At 36.6% G+C, this 20,020-nt stretch overlaps 1 protein-coding gene across 1 annotated transcript in view; it reads left to right on the top strand.

Annotated features, from left to right (window-relative positions):
* Positions 1–20,020, top strand: part of ARPP21 (cAMP regulated phosphoprotein 21) — a 450,043-nt gene that overhangs the window by 47,282 nt on the left and 382,741 nt on the right. The gene's annotated exons all lie outside the window — the stretch shown is intronic.

Below are 20,020 nucleotides of genomic sequence, written 5' to 3'. Positions count from 1 at the left end.
ATGGGCTTTTTTATTGATTTTCACTAGCTTTTTATATATATTGTTTATATTATTACTCCATTCTTAAATATATTTTAAATGTTCCTTCTTGCCTATGTATCTGGCTTTAAGTTAATTTCTTAAGCTTCTTTGTAGGTTAAAAAATCAGATTTAGTGTCCATCTATCTCTATCTGTAACATTTACCAGTTGTTGACTTTGGGCAAACTACTTAATCTCTCTGTGCCTCAATTTCCTCAACTAAAAATTATAATAATCATAGTACTCGGATCTTCTTATTGTTGAGTGGATAAACTGTATCAATATACATAAGTGAGGTAGCACTGTGCCTGGCACATATTAAACAGTCAATAAATATCAACCATTTTAATTTCCATTAACCATACTTAGTAGTAATTAATAACCCATTGATTGGTAGATTTGCTTCTAATATTTTATGATTTTTATATTGATGTGCGTAAATGAGCCTGACTTATGCTTGTATTGTCTACTGAGTGATACAACATATCTTTCCTGTTGTTTTCTTTGAGAGTGAGATGGGGATTAATTTTTGAAGGTGACTCAGTTTATCCCAGAGGTTCTTGATTCCAATGTCTATTTAAGAAGCAATTCACAAATGGATAAGCATATACATAACTTCAATCCAACTTTTCCAATCAGTGCTAGTGACAAAAGTTCATGGGTCTGAGAGATGATGCAAGTAGGTTAAAGCTATCATAACTACCCTTCATTCTTTAATACATATAAATTTTCCTGAGTGAGTAGTACATAAATTGTCTAAAATAAAGGCTCCTGATGTGGTCAGAATTTATTGCCAAGGTCCCACAAATTTACTTCCTGTCATTTGTCATCAACTCACAGCGATCCAAACTGCTGAGAAAGGAAAATTAATATAGAATTCAGCCACAATAAAAACCCCAGAGATCTAGACATTAAAGTTTGTTTCACAGTGCATCTTATTTTGATGAGAACCCTTATTCTGAAAATGAGAGGGTTGATCTATTTCTATGTCAACTGAATACAAGGGAAACTCAGAGAAGACACTGACAAAATATTCAAGCCAGGCAAAAGTAAAATCACTGAATAGAGACCCTTTCCAAAAGGGAGAAATATGGAAGTAAATGCTGATCAACTAATGATTCTTGATTAATTACATTCATGATATTGGTGGCAGAAAGAAGTAAAAGAAGAGTGGATTAAAGACAGTGGAGGAGACAGTACTTGGAAAATACTGATAAAAGGAAGGAAAATGGAGAAGAGGAAGGAGAAGAAAGATCAGGAAATCAGGACAAATGAAGACAAATGACATAACCATAAAATCGCAAGGTCTTTTATCTTTTAAAATTTCTTTCCAGTCATTTATACAAATAGATACTATTTTTTCATTTTGTTTTATGTTTCTCTTGTTTTCAGTTACACCACTCCTTGAGGTCTTCATTCTTTCTGATTAATGCCATTATTTGAAATATATTTTGGAGAGCAAGATCTTAAACTGAACATAGTAGAAAAATAAGGCTTACGAGTTTATCTTCCAATTTTGTGCCTGACTTGTTATGTCTCAAAACAAAAACTTCATATAGAATCAGCATACCATAGTGTTGTGCTGTCTAAAAAGAAAAAAATCTTGCTCTTCCCTTCTCTTTGCCAGAAACTTTAGAGTCCCAGACTATTGTATGCTAGGATATACAATCACACCTTTTTTCAGTTTCTTATATATAAAGTCTTATATGTAAGTCTCAGAGTTTACATTGATTTTATCTGCATGAAGACAGTAGCATTTACCAGCACAGTTGCCTATTTTCCAGTATTTAAAAGAAAAATAATGCAACTTGGATGAAAGCATTTGAGTGGGTTAAATCAGCAATTTAACAAGCGGGCTTCTCCTTAACAATGTTTACTCGTGATGTCTATCAGACAACTCTGTAGTTTATGCATTAAAATAGAAGGCATAATTCCATATACTGGATAGATACTCAAAAATAATTATGATGAAATTATCTCCCAATAAATTGGTAAATGCTGACTATCATTCTCAATAAAATATAATTTTATTTAAATTTTTAAAATTAATTTATTGAGAGGAAATTAAAATATATTGTTTTAAACTTTTAAGAGTTCAGGTTCATGATGTACTAAAAAGAAAATGTTTTCTCCGTTTTGGAGCACTTCACTTTCAGTTAAGTTACAGTAGATTTTGGAAGGTTCATTCAGCTGATGAAAGGAAGTCCAAAACCTGCATAAATTACAGTACTCATAAAAGGCATCGAGAGCTGTAAGAAAAATGAGGGTGAGTGGAATAAAACTTCAGAGAGGAGAGACTCATTCAGAGGTGAGCTGAACTTCCCAGCAATTTTTACTCTGGTGGCATTTACTAATTTTGAGTGCAGTTTAGAGATTGAGAACCATGAGTCATCTCGGCAGAAGGATCTTCCTAAGGAAAGAGAAAACAGTAGATTTTTCACCAGTTATATAGAGCTAGAGTGAGAAAGAACAAGAATGAGGAAACCCTCTGTACTATGGTACACTTAATCATAAAATTTCTGATTCCTGAAGCTGTGTGGAGGACTAAAGAAATAGACCTAAAATTCTGAATGGCAGCTGAGTGTCCTGGTGTGTGTGTGTGTGTGTGTGTGTGTGTGTGTGTGTGTGTGTGTGTGTGTGTNGTGTCCTGGTGTGTGTGTGTGTGTGTGTGTGTGTGTGTGTGTGTGTGTGTGTGTGTGTGTCTGTGTCTGTCTGTCTTCATGTGTCTCCCATGGCACATAGGGCTGCTAGAAGATAAATCCAGGCTTGACCCTGGAAGAAAACTTCATGCCTTAGAAAGAGAGGCAACCAGAGATACTTTTACCAAAACTGCAACTTAATTTGGATTGAAGTCATCAGCTCCACATTCTCTCTGCCTTACAGAGGACAGGACCTGTGTGGCATGATCTGGAGTCCTGTGTTTCTCTTTTAAACAATCAAAACACTAAACTTGGAAAACATCAAGACCCTATGACCAATAATCAACAATTTTAAAAATAGACAATAGAACAAGACCCATGGATACTGCTCTTAGCAGAAGAGGATTTTAAAATAATTATGATAAATATGTTCATAAAATACATAAAAAGATGGTAGATAGAGATGAAAGGATGCAAATTTTCAACCCAAAATTGGAACCTATAAAAACCAAATTAAATGGACATTTTTTTTTTTTAGCTGAGCCATCCTGCCACCTGTTGGCAGCTCAGCGGCTGCTCAGCTCAGGCTGGGACTTGAACCGCTGTTGCTCAGAGTACGCACTCTTGAGCGAGCTCTTAACCAACTGAGCCACTCGGCCGGCCCTAAATGGACATTTTTTAACTAAAAGGTAAATATCTGAAATTAAGAACTTCAGTGAATGTGTTTAGCAGTAGATGAAACACAGCAGGATTAGTGAATAGAAAAACAGATAAATGAAAAATGCAAAATTGATGCACACAGGGGAAAGAAAGGTGAAAGACAAGTAAAGTACACTCAATAAGTCTAGTGGATGCATAAATGGAGTCTCAGAGGAAGGGAAGAGAATGTGTCAATAGAAATAGTTGAGGAGATAATAGCTGGAAATTTTCCACATTGATAAAGGACATCAATCTAGACTCAAGAAGTATATTGAACCCCAAGCAAGGTGTGTTTAAGTCAAACTGCAGGAAACAAAGACAAAGAGAAATTTTTAATTGCAGCCAAATAAGAAAGATACATTGGGCCGGCTGAGTGGTTCAATTGGTAAGGGCTCGTTCAAGAGTTCAAGCTCTGAGCAACAGGGTCACCGGTTCGATTCACGGCCCGAGCTGAGCTGACAACAGGTGGCAGGATGGCTCAGCTAAAACAAAAGAAAAAAGAAAAATAAAAAGAAAGATACACAAAGATACATTATTTTCAAAGAACCAGCAAGACTGAAATTTACCTTAAAAATAATAGAAGCCAGAAAATGACATAATGACATTTTTAAGTGCTAAGAAAATATAACTAAACTTCTATATCTACTGAAAAAATTATTTTATAAATAAAAATATTTTTCAGAAGAAAAAACTGTGAATTCATATCTTATAATGAATCAATTAGAAAGGAGGCTGAACAAGGTTTATGCATTTATCTCAAGAAATTAGAGGAAATCCATAATCAAATCTCAAACATATGTAGACAGCCTATGAAAATCTTAATTAAATTCATAAATACCTACAAACACAGATCAGTAAAAAGAGCGTGGAAAAAACATGGCCAATACTTGGAACACAAAAAGAAGTCATCACTATGAGCATTCAGACATCAAAAAGTATTCCTATTATGGACAACTTAATGCCAATTAATTCATAAAACTATATGAAATGGAGAACATTTTCCTGGAAAAAATTCAATTGACAGAAGAAGAAATTGAAAATCTTAATAATCCCCTACCTATTAAAGAACTTGAATCTGTCATTAGAAACATTCCAGACCCATATGGCCTCAACAGTGATTTCTTCCAAATATTCAATGGTGAAATAATACCAGTATTAAACAAACTCATCCAGGGAGTAGGAAAAGAAGGTAATGCTTCTCAACTCTATTATGAGACCAGGGGAAACCCAACACCAAAACTTCACAAAGACATTAAAGAAAAGGAAAGTTACAGACTAATTTCTTTCAGTCACATAAATGCAGTGATCCTAAATCCAATCCCAGAAAATAAGATCCAGTAACATATAAATAGGATAATATATCACGAAATGTGTGGTTTATTCCAGGAATATAAGGTCGATTTAACATTTGGAAAAACACATACATATGTTCACCAAAAGATGTGCAGATGAATATTCATAGCAGCAGTATTCATAAAGCCAACCTGGAAACTACCCAAAGGCCTATCAACAGTTGAATGGGTAAATAAATGGTGGAATATTCACACAACGCAATACTGTACAGCAATGGGAATGCACAAAATACAGCCACTCACAAATACAGTATTGAGGGAAACAAGCCAGAAAGGAATAAGTACCTATTTAAGATTCAGTTTGCATAGAGCACAGAAATAGGCGAAGTAATCCATGATGTTAAAAGTCTACATAATGGCTCCCCTGGGGTGGAAGAAAGATCATGATTAGGAAGCATGAGGGGGGGCTTCTGTATCTTGGTACATTATGTGTTACATTTGTAAAAATTTATGAAGCTGTACACTTACGCTATGGACACTTTTCTGTAGGTATACTCACTTCAATACAAACGAAGAAATAAATGTGTTCTAAATGGGAACGATGCCTCACTTAGCACTATATGTCTAAAAAAATAAAGATTTTGTCCTCTCTGCCACCCCACCCCACCCCCTGTCATGTTTGTTATTTTAGTGACAATCCTCAAAGAAAATGAGGTGTGTGATGATGCCGTGGTATTTGAAGTATTGGGACTCTGTGATTCATTTGCTTAAGCAAGGGCTGCTTTTGCCTTTCACAAATGATTACAGGTGTACATTTTCTGCAGGTAGAATTGTTTGCTACAGGATGAAACAGAAGATATCCATTGATCAAACGTGGGAAAACAAAAGATATGGCTGGGGAAAAAAACATCGTAACAAACCCATTAGGGAAGTAGTTTAACTTTGAACAGCATCATTTGCAGAATCAATTTTATAATTTTCTTTTTTGGCAGAATTTCAAAGTTTTCAAAATATAGCTAGCTCTGTAATAAGTCCCACAGCTGTGGTACTGAGTAATTTTCTAATTCCTTAGTAAGAGACTCAATCTGCATAATCAGTTCCTGAAACAATGGTGTAGGTTTCTCCTGTTAAATATCTGCTTAAAGCGGAGTATTCTTTGATCTGTGACTTATAAGGGAGAAAGATAATGAAGCTAAATACATTCCATTCAAATCAATGCATATTAAAGAGCATATAAAGCTGAGTCCAAGCACTAGAAATGTGGGAGTTAATATGCTAACAGCGGCTACTGCAAATAAGTCAATCAATGCAGAGAGTAAGGGGTGGAGCCAAACCGGAATAACAGGTGTGATAAAAAATTACAGTGAATGTTTAAATTTTTAAAAATTGTTACAGTAAAAGACATGTTTCCATTAATCCCCCTCAAAATGCTTCCCTTTGCTTCGAACACACTTATCCCATCCTTCTTGCCACTTTCTGAAGCAGTTCTGGAAGTCCTCTTTCTTGTGTTGCACTATCATGGCTGCCTCAATGTCCTGAGTCATTTTGACTTTGGGGAAGAGCCAGAAGTCGTACAGTGCCAGATCCTGTGAATAAGGTGGATGAAGACACGCCGTAATGTTTTTATTTGACAGAAATTGCCATATACCAGAAGCAATGTGTGACACGAGGCATTGTCATGATGGAAGATGACTTAAGGCACGCTTTAAAACACACCTTCCCTCAACCATAGTTCACACTTGACTGACTGCACCAAACAAGTTGGAACTTGTCACACAGTTACTAAGGTTCATTGCACAACTTCCTGTATTGAAGATCCCTGCCTTTTTGTTGAGTGGGACTTGGCAGCAGCATTCACCGTATATTTGTTGACGACACCGCATGTATTCCTCAGATAGGTTAAAAAAATAGCCCTTCTAAAAAAACCAGCAAAGTTGGGGTTTTTTGTCATTAAAATGTAAAACAGGATACTGTTGACCAATAAAGTTGGCACTTGGGAATAAATTGTCAGAACACTTTGACTTTTGTGTGTAACCTGTAGGCAAAGTGTCCCTTAAACAAGAGTTTGAAGGGCAGAACCATAATTAGACTTACTTTTCTGAGAGAGGACTCAGGCTGTAGATTGAAAAGTAGATCTGAGATGGTAAGGTGCTGATGAAGGGGAATGGCAGTGAGTTAACAGAGAACCCGAAAACGAAATACACAGTAGGGTAAAACGTTAGGTGAAATTTGGATGCCAGGGTCTCTGTTGTATTCTTTTGTGTGTGTGCTTGTTTGTTGTTTTAATTTAATTTATTTTAATATTTAATATTTTAAAACATATTTTAATTTATGTTGTTTTAATTTTAATTTTAATTTAATTTAATTTAATTTAATAAATTTAATTTGCTTTACTGGTCAACAAATTAAGGACGCCTAGTTTTAGATATGGGAGTAAAAATATCTGGAGATCCTTCCAGTATAGCTGTAATATTCTTAATTAAGAAAAATTCAGTCACCTGTGCTTTTGATGCGCTATGTAAATGTTCAAGGGAGACTTCTGTACACGGTTGTAGTCTATTATGGGAGTGCATTCCTAAGTATCCTATCTTGATTGAGCCTCATGTTTTATCTCATAATTATGGAAACCATATATATATATCTGGAAAGGAGCTGACCATTACTGTCTTGACTCATCCCTCTTCCCCACTGGATGAATAAGATAATCTTTTAAAATATTACATAAAGTCACTGCTTTGGACCTCCTCACTAGCAATTCTAATGCACGCATACAACACCAGTTAAGGCAAAGAATAGAAATGCGCTGATTTCTAAGACAGAGGAGCTGAAACAAATACAAGTTGAACTTCTATCCTAGGCTATGAGCTCAGTACCCCAAGAACCTAGCACAGGGCTGACCACGTGGTGGAGGCCGAGTGCACACTTACAGATCTGAGCTGACTGGTGGAACTTATAACTTCAACATACCAAGAGATGTTTTTTGCCATACTCGTTATAAAAAAACTCTAGTAGCCTTGACTTCTTTTACAAATTGGCCAAGAGCCGTTCCATTCTGATATTTGTGTCATTATTTGCTCTCTGAACTTAAGTGATTAAGTCCTGGTCATCGATTTACTAAACTTCACGGGGAGAATTTTTGTCACAATGAAGTAGACTATCATACAGGGGTATGAAAATCAGAATTTCTTACTTGAGCCTGTCCAAGATTTAAGGCAATTCGCTGGCTTTTCTGACCCTTAGCTTTGTCAATGAAATCTGTCTTTGCCACCTGTGAACTAGGAATTTCTGTGAAGTACAATGTGGTTACTAGTAAGATACTTTAAGATTCTTTGGGGTGCTCGCTTCAGCAGCACATATACTAAAATTGGAATGATACAGAGAAGATTAGCATGGCCCCTGCGCAAGGATGACATGCAAATTCGTGAAGCGTTCCATATTTAAAAAAAAAAAAAAAGAAAAGAAATAAGATTCATTGGGGAAACAACCTGACATATGAAGTCCCATTATTTTCTTAAATCAGAGAGTCAAATGGTGGAAGGTTCCTGTTCAAGAAATTATTGGCAAAATAATACTCAGAAAGATCCAAAGAGCAAACATCTAAGACTGATATATGTGAGGCATATTTTATCCCCTATTTTTCACACTTCCTCTTGTATAGGCAGTAGTAAAAAAACAAACAAACAAAAAACAGCTTTAACAAGAAAACCTCTCTTAAAAAGTATTGCTTTGGCAAAACAAGAGAGTTTTATCTAAATCATTACAATCAGAGAGTTGAGTTTTGGTAATGATAAACATTAAACACTAAAGACTTATTTCTTTGGTGCATTTTTTATTTCTTTTCTCAAAATCATTGCAAAAATTGCATTATTTTTCTAATCATTGTTGATGTCTTCTTTTCAAATCACTCTTGAGATATTAGTTTAATTGCAGCAAATAATTGAATGTTTTGCATACACAAATAGCATTTTATCATTTGGCTGTAATGTGGTTTCCATCCTTTGTGGGGAAAAACGTCCATTATAATCTAACTGAAACAGATTAGATAAATTAGTGCTAGTTCCAAATGTTAAAATCAAGGCACTATTAATACTTTCTAGATCAAATATTGGTAGGCATACATTCATGACTCTTCAGATGTCTAATATATTCCAGAAATTCATTGCACCGTTTCTCTTTCCTCCATGTTCCACCACTGAATCCACTGTTATATTTACTGTCACTACAATGGAGTCTTGGTCAGCTGCCTACTCCTTATTGCTATCCTGCAGGATTGGCTGTTGGATTTCCTTTTTTAAAATGCCAGGCAATTGAAAGCATTGGAAAAGAGAAAGGAGTACAATTTGCCTGAGCTAGTAACAGGCTTTGCAGCTGGGTTATATTCCAGAACTGCTGCCTGTCTTCAAATTTTCTTGAGCTAAACTTGCCAAAGGAGATAAGGCACTGGACACACTATTTATTTTATTTACCACATGGATTTTTGCCTCATTATCCCGAATATCCAACACAAAAATCACTTATGGTGTCTAATACAGATGCATGCACTGTGGGCATATTATCAGTGGTGACACACTGGTGATGATGATGATGATGATGATGATGATGATGAAGATGATGATGATGAAGATGAGCTTGTGTCATAAAAAGGGTTTCCAGCAAGAAATTCCTAGTTACCAAGTGCTTCTAGACAATGAGTTTGCACCAAAGGGGTCCACATGTTAGAAGAATGAATCTAGGGTAGAAATGGTATAAATTGCAGCACAACGTATCAAATGTGATCTAATGTAAATATGAATTTTAAAGTGTATAATTTGGCTTTTAGCAGCTTCTACTGAGTTTTTAAGTGTCTTCTGAGTTTCTGCTATTTGCAATCCTTCAGAAATGGAATGTGGTGGGTCCTTTGTATTTAGATTTTCTGTCACAATAACTTTCACATGATATCAAATAAATGGGTCTACAGATGAAAAGATGGTAGCACCTGGAAGCCAGCTGATAATATGTTTTTGGACTTTGGATAGCTGTGTATTTTGAAGAGCTGCTGCCAATTCGTTTCCCACCATCGAGCTGTCAGGAGCATTTTGTAGTTATGCTTACAGTAGTACTTTTATGGACATGGCTCCCTGGGTGCTTGGACGATGAGATCACAGGCCTCTGTGTCACTTGAATCACAAATCCGGAAAACAGTCCTGCTTTGCTAAATGTTAAACGACATTAATGCTTAGAAAATTTGGTGGAAAAGAGAGAGGAAGGAAGGGAAGAAGAGATGGAGGGAGGGAGGAAGACATTGCATGACTGTATCAGACTTTTTTATTAAATGTATTGGGGTGATATTTGTTAATATGATCATATAGGTGTCGGTTGTACAATTCTGTAATACATCATCTGTATATTGCATTGTGTGTTCACCACCCAAAGTCAAATCTCCTTCTATCACCATATAGTCATATTTGACCCCCTTTACTCTCTCCCACCTCCTCCCATCCCCCCTTACCCTGTGGTAACCACTAAGCTATTGTCCGTGTCTGTGAGTTTTGCTCATTTGTTTCATGGCTAAAATAAATCTAGATTATCATTCTAAAGCAGCATTATTCAGTAGAAATAAGTACAAACCACATTTGTAATTAAATTTAGTCACATTAAAAAAGTAAAACAAAATGGGTGTCATTTTTAATAATAGATTTCAGTTAATCCAAAAGTCATCATTTGTACATATAATTAGTAAAAAAAAAACATTCATGAGATATTTTACTTTTTTTTGTACTATGTCTGTGATCTGATATGTATTTTAAACTTGCAGCACATCTCAACTCAGGTTAATCACATTTCAAGCACTTAATTGCCACATGGGGCTGGTGGCTCTGTATTGGGCACTGCAGCTCCAGATCTCCTTATCAGACCAGGCTAAAGCTGTTCTCCGACTGAGACCACATCACTGCTGAGCCTCTAGTATGGTCTTACCCTGCTTTTCTCACCCGTTCCTCCCCAAATACATCACTTGTACAAAAATTCTCATTTCAGGTTTTGCTTCTAGGGAAATTCACCTGAGCTGGTGCTTAATAAAAGTTAATATTTCATATTTAATGTTGAATCAGAAAGATTTCTTCTTGATACTACCTCATCCTTGCCATGCCTCCTGTCTCCTTCTTCCTCAATGTCTACTCATCTCTTTCCGTATTTCACTTGTATTGGAGAATATATATCCTGTAGGAACTTCCATAGTCAGCAGCAGCCACTGCTTAGGGTCCATTAGAAAGGAGATACTTAATCAGTTGGTAAGGTAACAAAAAATAAAAACTTCTGATTTGGACTTTGCTTTCCAATTTGGTACTGACCTGTGCACAAGGTACAACACCTCTGCCTCTCGAGTGGGCTTTGCCTGTTCTTAATTTCCCAAAATGTGATCCCAGGGTCAAGGAACAGTGTTCCAGATGAGCAATAAATGCACTTAGGGAAAATATCAAAACAAAAACTCTTTTCCAAAGTCAAGTGTCAAAAAGGGAAAGATTGTGACAATTCCCTGTGAGATGTATTTGAATATATCCTTCATTTATTCTTTTTCAATGTTGCTCACTCAAATTCCACTAAGAGAAACAAGCATTTGGTTCCTCTCATCGCTGGGGAGCAAAATAAAAGACCTTTACAAGTGTTCTCCTTTTTATGTAGCCCAGGCATAGTGATAGATGGATTGCTGTTTCCCAAATGGCAGAGCATTGGCTAACAAGAAAAAATGTGCACCCTCAGACAGCACCGACTCGGGGATAACGGTGAAGCTGTCTGTCTGTTACATAGCTATGCAGTTTTAGTTTATTGTACTCTTTTTTATTTATTTATTTTGCCTGTGTATATATTTTTTTGGCTTGGTCAGAAGCAAAGTGGCAAGTGGCAAGCTTGCTGACTGGCAAGCTGATAAGGTCATTAACACCATTTTAAAATCAGTTCACTTCAAAAAAAAAAGTCAAAAGTAAAGAGAAAGGAAACTTTTAACAGTCTGTGATTTAAACTCCAAATACTTCTGCAATTTGTTCTAATCCATTCTAACTCATAGTGATCTCAAATGCACTTTTTCTAAATATTTCTTTAGACTTGGTCATAATGGAGAAAGGGAGATTGGTAGATGCAAATTTTTGTGGGTTGGTTTCATCTGTGAAGATAATCAATTGAAATAGAGGCGAAAAATGCAAAAATAGAAAAGAGAAAGGAAAAAGGAAACTATATTAAAGTAAACCAGATTGTTAAGTGAGAGGCAAAATATCATTGCAGATGAGTGTCTTAGTCTGTTCAGGCTGCTATAACAAACTACCAGAGACTGGGTGACTTATAATCACCAGAAATGTATTTTTCACAGTTCTGGGGGCTGGGAAGTCCAAGAACAAGACACCAACAGATTGAGTGTCTGGTGAGGGTCTACTTTCTGGTTCATAGAGAAGGAACGGCCATCTCCCTGTGTCCTCACATAGTGAAAAGGGCAAGAGAGCTCTCTGGTGACCTCTTTTATCAGGGTCCTAACCCCAGTCATGAGGGTTCCACTCTCATAACCTAATCCCCTCCCAAAGGTCCCGCCTCCGAATGTCATCACATTGGGGATAAGGTTTTAACAAATGAATTTCGGAGAGGGGTAGAAATATTTAGTTTATAACAACAAATATCAAACTTGGAGTTAGAAGATTGGAATTAGAGTCATAACATGTGACCTTGGGTTAAACACTGAATCTCTTGGAGCTGCAGTTTTCATCTCTAAATAGGGTAATTGGACTAAATGGTTAAGCTCCCTATCGATATTATGGTTCTTTGATTCCAGGTCAGCTTGTATTGAGGTGCTTGGTATTGTACTGTACTGCTTGCTTTGTCTTGCTTAGAGGTATATTCCTGGGTCAGTAGGTATGGTATAATAGAAAGAGTTTTGAGGACAGATAAATCCAAGTTTAAAATCCACATCTACCACTTAACTATGTGACCTTGAGCAAATTACTGGCTCATCTGGAAAACAGATAATAATAACTACTTCCCAGCGTTTTGCTGATGTCCTTGAACAAAATAAGCTTCAAAAAAAGCCCTGCTTTTCTTTTCAGTTACTAGGAGGCCATTTTTCTGACACATCTCTCCTGTATGTGAGAAAAATAGTTCTCCACAGGAAACTGGCTTCTTTCTTAGCCTGTGCAAAGCAGTATGGGTAGAAGAGGGGTAACTGGGCCTCAGTCCACTCCTGGAAACAAATTCTGATTCTCCAGGGGAAGCCATGCCTTATGAAAGATCTTCCCAGAACGCCAAAGGAACCCAAGGAGACCAGAGGCTATTTAGGTAAATAAGCAGAGACAGTCAAAGAAATGTTTCTTAGGATTCAACGTAGGACAAAAGAGATCCAGAGAAATAATGCAGAACACAGCAGGGGAAGGGTAGGAGAGAGAAGGGAGAGGCTGAATTATGGATCTGTCTGACTCCACAGCAGGAATTTTGGAGCTTTTTCTTGTGAGATCAGGACAGAAGTGACTTTCAGCAATGTTGGCATTTTAATCCATTGGCAAAGAAAGAATTTGGGACTTTTCCACATCAAAATTATGAAAGGAATACTGCTTTCTATTTCTCATAATCTAAAGTAAAGCCACTGGCATTGTAGTCCCATCTTCTCTTGCACATTTTTAGTTCATAATAAGCACACTAGATTGTGATGGTTACATTTTTGCATGATTGCATGATCTGAATAAATGAAGATATTGCATATGTCAAGTTATCATTATGTCTAATATCTCCTGTTTAATGTGTCCAGGAACATAATTTTTTATGTGAGCAATTTGCATATGCATATCGTCTCATTATCTTAATATAATACTGTTTAGGAAGACTGATTCTTAAATACATAATGAGAATCCAATTACCCTGATGAGGTCTGGTTTAAATTATCAGAAAACTTTCTAAATGTGTTTACATTCTGATTTGTATAAATTAATCACTGAAACAAGAATTAAGGATTTTAGTAGAAAGGTCGTATATGCCTTCTTAACTAGGCTTTGCTGTTTTCTTTCTACACATGTACCCCGAGTGTTCTCTATTAACTGTGTGTTGTGTCAAGACAACTAATACACTGTCAGAGAAGGGAAGGTAAAACACGAGGAACCTGATATTTAGGAGAATTCCTTCCAGGCAGAAAGATGTTGAATATTTTATTTGTTTTCTAAGCAATCAGGTTGTTACTAAATGTATCGATATTAAATGCAATTTATCAGTTTTAGTGAAATTTATTTAGCATTAAGCTCTCCATTTTAAATATGAGCCTTGGCTTAGATGTTCCGTATGTACTATAAACTGCAATAATAACCAGTGAGGCCTAAAAGAACATAGGTTATTCATTATCCTGTGTCATCATTCATTCATGTATTCCTTCATTCCAGGAAACATTTACTGACCACATGCTACGTGCCAGGCGTAGAGCCAGAAGCCAGCAGTATAGCGATAGTGATGACACAGCCCATGCACGTCAGGAACCCCCAGCTTAGCAGGACAGAGAGATAAATGAGCGATTACCATTGACTTGTGTATGGCTCAAAGCTGAAGAGCAAGCCCCCTGCCAAAAGCCACATTGTTCTCCTGGTCATAATGAATATGCCCTGCTCCCCTTACCGAACACATACAGATATTCAGTGGCAAAACCTGCTTACGTCTGGAAAACCAAGAATCTGCTGCACTTTCATCTAGATTTGTGTCTTGTACAACTTGTGTCCTAACCAGGGCTCTTCCTAGTCTATAGAAAAACTAAATAAATTCAAGGTAAGAGAGGAAGGAAAGGAATGGGGAGGGAGCTGGAAGCATCACTCTACTGTTGCACAATTGGAACATACAGACCTTGGCGTCAGGCATATCTAGGATTTCATTCCTGGTCATCAATTTCTGGTTGTGTGACTTTGAAGAAAAACCATGTAAGCTTTCAGAGAGTCATTTCCTTATTTATATGAGGAGGAAGGAGATGCCTCTGCCCTAGTGTGGCTGTAAGGATCGGAAAAGGTATTTTGTGCATGAATACTGGCTGAGTATACGTAGTATTGAGGTACAACAGAGCCGGAGTCCTACAAAGAAGGCACATCCAGCATATGCATTTGACTGCTTAGATCACAGAACTGAGTTAGAATCCCAGCTTCCCTCCCCTTGGAAAACCTTTTCGGGCCTCTCCATGTATCCAAATCCCCCTGAAATTTCAAATCCCAGCCTTAGCTTCATTCTTTCGTGGAAAACATCCTATTATACCCCAGCCTTTCTGTGAGCTACTCTTCTGTGAACAACCCCAAATCAGCAAGACATCATTTGTAAGATGAATACATCCATGCCCAGGGAGTTTAAGGTGATGAACTGGACTGAAGAAACAAGAACTAGACCCCCGACCATGATTTGCTGACAGGCTGACGCCAACCTCTCTCTGTGTGCCTTGCTGCTTTCATCTGTGAAACAGGTCAAACTCCCTTTGCTAATTCAATGAAAAATAATAGAACATCTAGCACAGAATAGAATTCAACAAATTCTGGTTTGCTTTCTCTATTAGTTTCTTAGGACTACAATAACAAATTACTACAAACTAGGTAGCTTAAAAAAAGGGAAATTTATTTTCTCACAGTTCAGAAGGCCAGCCATCTCAAATCAAGGTGTCAACAGAGTCGGTTCCTTCTAGAGGTTCTGAGGGAGAATCTGTTCTGTTTCTAGCCAAGCTTCTAGCGACCGCAAGCAATCTCTGTTGTAACATGGCCTTCTCCCCTGTCTGTCTCCTCTGTGTCGGTTCCCAAATCTCTCTATCTCCTTTCTCTTATAATACACCAGCAATTGGATTCACAGCCGTAATCCATATGACCACATTTTAACGTATATCTGCAAAGGCCTTATTTCCGTATAAGGTCACACAATCTGAGGTTCCCAGTGGACATTCATTGGAGAAGGGAACACTATTCAACCCAGTCCACTTTCATTCTATTTTTGTGTCCCCCGTAGCATCTTACATAATGTTGAGCGTGTAGTAGGTGTTCAACAGGCAGTACTTGATTGACAATGAACCTGAACTTAACTAAGAAAACACTTGGCTCCATCGCCAGACTGTTATCTCTTAAGCCTCAAATGTACTATTTGAAAAATTTGCTCTGTTGTTCACAAACAAGAAAAAAACTGTTAGCACAGCAAGACTGAAAGTGTATTATAAAACCCATACCCTAGCTACTATTCGTGATGACTAAATAATAGCATAAATGCAAGAGCCTGGAACACTTTGCACTTAAAGGGGACATCAAGGCCAGAGTTTTTCTTATACTATGAAAATGCATCTAAGGGCTAGCATTGTGTCCACATATAGCAGGAATAATTTTTTAAATGAATTAGTTTTTTTGTTTGTTTGTTGTTGTTTTTTTGCTGAAATCTCAATACCTACCTTTCATTGAGAGCATGTGTGTGTTCTTTGCCGACGAGCGTGTGGGTATCCCTTTTCAAAGTTGGGAGTTGTGAACCAAAAAGGATTGAGTTATTCCTAGTATCTTCTTTATCAAAGATAACGGGTCCATATAGTCTTTTATTTTACCATGATAATTTCTCTTGAGAACATGAAGAGGCTTTTGAAAGTCTAATACTTTGGGAACTTGCAAAGAAATGCTTTTGGCAAGCTTGATTTTGAAGGAGCTGTTTAGGGTTTAACAGCCCCTCTCACACTTGTACTCTAAATCGCCAGCTTTATTTCTTAATATTGTACTGGGACATCTTAATATCAGCGTTTAAAATAATATATGCAGATGATAACATGTTGTGATTAAATGTTTATTACTGAACAAGGTACTTAGCCTAAAGACTTATTCTAGCAGTGGATCCATGAGTGTTATTCAAATCAACATATAAGAGCATCTTTGGGGATTACTGATAGAGTTGATGCTTATACTTCCGAGATAAAACCTACATTACTTGGGATGCCAAGCCAGGTCTTCCATAATCTATGCATAGTGTTTCAGTTGCCTGCCTATCTCTACCTACTATGACTCTGTCATAACTATTCATCCCTGAAAACTAATGAACCCTGATTGCTCTTTGAATAGACCAGGCTCCCTGAACTTTGTGCCTTTGTGCATAGTGATTTTTATAACTGGAATGCCTTCTCTTCCTTTGAGATATCTGTTATGTGTAGTAAAACATGTATGTGTCTCCAGGGGAAAAAGTCTACACTATGTCTCTTTTTATCTTAGGTGTACAGAATTAGATTAATTCTAATTCTCAATTATAAACAGAATCTTTATGATCTCGTTGGATGAGGAATGGTTTGGTAGGTGTCTCCAGCCGCGGAAGGAAAGGCCTCCAGCTGGGCTCTTCTGTCATTCTGTTTGCTTCCAATCACCATTGTGTTGGCTGCATCCTTAGAGGGTAGACATTCCAGGAGCTACACCAGCTATGCTAGTGGAAGAAAATAGTCACTTTTGTCTTCTGCTTATTTTATAGGTGAGAAAATAAAAGTTTCCCAAAGCCCACAGCAAATACCCCATCACATTCCAATGAATAGAATGGTGCCTTACGCTCCCCATTCCTGAACCAAATATCAGATATTCAGAATTCACGTAATCTAATTATTTGAGGTGAATGGATGTTGAGATTCCACCATATTATTCATTGTTGAATCCCATAATACCCTGGATATGAGACAATTGAAATAGATTTGTTGTAACCTTCAAATTTCAAAATCCAGATCCAAGGGTATTTTATGATCTTGTGGGGCCTGGTTCCAAGTTATGAGGAAGAAAGCAAAGGCTTCATCTGATTTCCCCACTTATTAATTGTATGATTTTAATCAATTAACTTTGCTCCTCTGGAAACTTGAGCTTTTGTATTTATGATAAAGAATTTGGGTAAAAAATTATGTTCTCTGTGGGTATTGTGTAAATGGTTTATGACTTTACATCTCTCTCTATGTTAAAATTAAAATGCCAATACATTTATGCTGCTATGAAAACGTGCGAAGTAGCTTTAAATAAATCAGGATAACTACGAGGGAGATAAAATAAAGTGTTAAGATGGGACTAGTGAGGTGGTTCAGAAGTTCACATCTCTCATTTACTTTTCCTTCAGTTTCCACTTACTCTCCTATTTATGGGCTTCTACAGCCCTCTAGCACCTGGCCCTTGTCCATCATCAAAGATGTCCCAAAGAACTTTCTGCGATGATGAAAGTGTTTTATTTCTCTGCTATCCAGTGTGTAGCCACTAGCCAGACACCACTATAGAGCATTTGAAATGTGACTAGTGTTACTGTGAAACATAATTTTTATTTTTATTTTATTTGCAACCATATGCCACTGCAATCTACCATATTGGAGAGCCAAACCTACAGTCTCAATTCCCACCTTGCCTCTCTTCATACTGTCTACTTCAGCTATAACCAACTATAATCAGCATCCACAATTGCCAAGGAATTTCATGACTAATGTACCGTTGTCATCATCTTTCCCTTGCCTGCAATGCCTTTCCCTTTTTGCCTACCTGGTAAAATTACTCCTTTTTAAAATCTAATTGTCACCTTCCAATTAACCTATTCATCTTTAATCCCTCCATCCTTTGAAGATCCATGGTTGTGTTCATTACTATTAGGCAGTTTAATATAATTAAGGTGAAACTATTATGTCACTCTCCATTGTTACACATCTCAGCGTGTTTGCAAATAAACTTAGCTCATAGGGGTGGATTTTTTTTTATACAGTAGTATAATTTTCACAGGATTCATTGATAATGTGACAAAGAAATGTCATTGTTTGATTATGGAGTTCAGGTCCATGCTATCTAGGAATCCATGGAGACAATGGAAATAGCTCTGCTGAACTAATTGATAATAACAAATTCATCTAAATTAGATTAATGAAAAACAAAGTCAAATTGATGATTGATATTATAATTAAAAGGGGTAACATTTCTAAAGAAGAAGCATAAAACACGGGCCATTAGTAGGAAATATTATATAGAAGTATTTAATCAGAGGTACCCAAACAGTGCTGAACAGTCTCTATCCAGTTATTGCTAGAAAATGCTGGAAAAGGTCATTGAATCCCCAGCATTAGTTTCACCATTGTTGGTGAGTTAGCTGGTATACTGAAAACCAGGAAAATGAGTTTTTCATCTCACCCCTTAGATTTACAGGCTCTGTGATCTTGGGGAAATTAACTACTCTGAAGTTTTTGTTTTTCAATAATAAAGTTACCTGGCTCACATACAATAGATGAGATAACACACATGTAAAATGTACTTTGTAAACTGTATAATAAGGATATTGCCATTATGATAATGATGATAATAATGATTGTTATTATTATTTCCTGGTTGATCTAGGCAATAAACAGTTTCTGAAACTCTGTCTTTTATTTGTCCTATGTTACATACAATAAATATCATCTCTTCCCAACATGTACAGTTTAGTAGACCCATGAACAAAGGTTTACATTCATGGGAAAGATCTGGGAAGTGTCCAGATATTCATGTTAAAAAATAAAGTGTTTAGGATCTAGTGAAGGACAAAACAATTAGATATAGAAGCTATATAAAAATTCTACCTCACCTTATCTTACTGCTCAATAAACATAATGAAAATTATGCTTGCAATTTTTCTTTCTACCCATATAAAATCTTCAAATCATCCTTGGTCATATTATAGTTTTTATTTCCTTAATATATGGACTTTATCCCTTCATCATTGTAACTTTCATCATCCCTCATCCAGATTGCAAATTTCTTGATGGATTTTCTTTCTCCCATGGCTTTTCCTTCTGATCTGCCTTCACTGATGATTCCTGGATGGAATTCACTTTCTAAAATGCAAATATGTCACTATTTTCCTCTATAAAATCTTACATTTCTCCTTAAAGACTATGGATAAACCCAAGTTTCTTAATTCGTTTACATGATCCTTCATCTCACTTCTAAAGTCATTTCCACAACTCTCCAACCAAACTAGCCTAAGTTGGCCAACTATTGCAGTTTCTCTATGAACTGAGTATTTTTTTTGGATATTCTACTCCCTCTTTAAGAGTATCCTTCATTACCTCTCTTGACTGAAGAACTTCCATCAAGACTTAAATGAACATAAACTCATTTATACTAAGCCTTCTCAAAATAGGAGTGATCTATCATTCTTATAGGATTCTCTTTAATGTGATCTTCTTAATGTTGAGTATTTCTCAGGGGACTGAATATCCACAAATGACTGCAAAAACCTCCCTGAAGTCCTCAACATACAAAGGACTTAAACTATCATAAGAAGAAATAGCATACTTGGTATTTGGAAGCAGAAAGTTCTTATATTCATCCTCAAATTACCCTTTTACTGACTGTTTTGGCTAATCATCATTTAAGCCATTAGCAGGCTTCTAGGAGATGCCAAGTGAT

The sequence above is a fragment of the Hipposideros armiger genome, unplaced genomic scaffold, assembly GCF_001890085.2.
Source record: "Hipposideros armiger isolate ML-2016 unplaced genomic scaffold, ASM189008v1 scaffold_109, whole genome shotgun sequence".
NCBI lineage: Eukaryota > Metazoa > Chordata > Mammalia > Chiroptera > Hipposideridae > Hipposideros > Hipposideros armiger.
The sequence above is the reverse complement of the archived record's forward strand: the minus strand, read 5'-3'. Positions and strand labels throughout refer to the sequence as shown.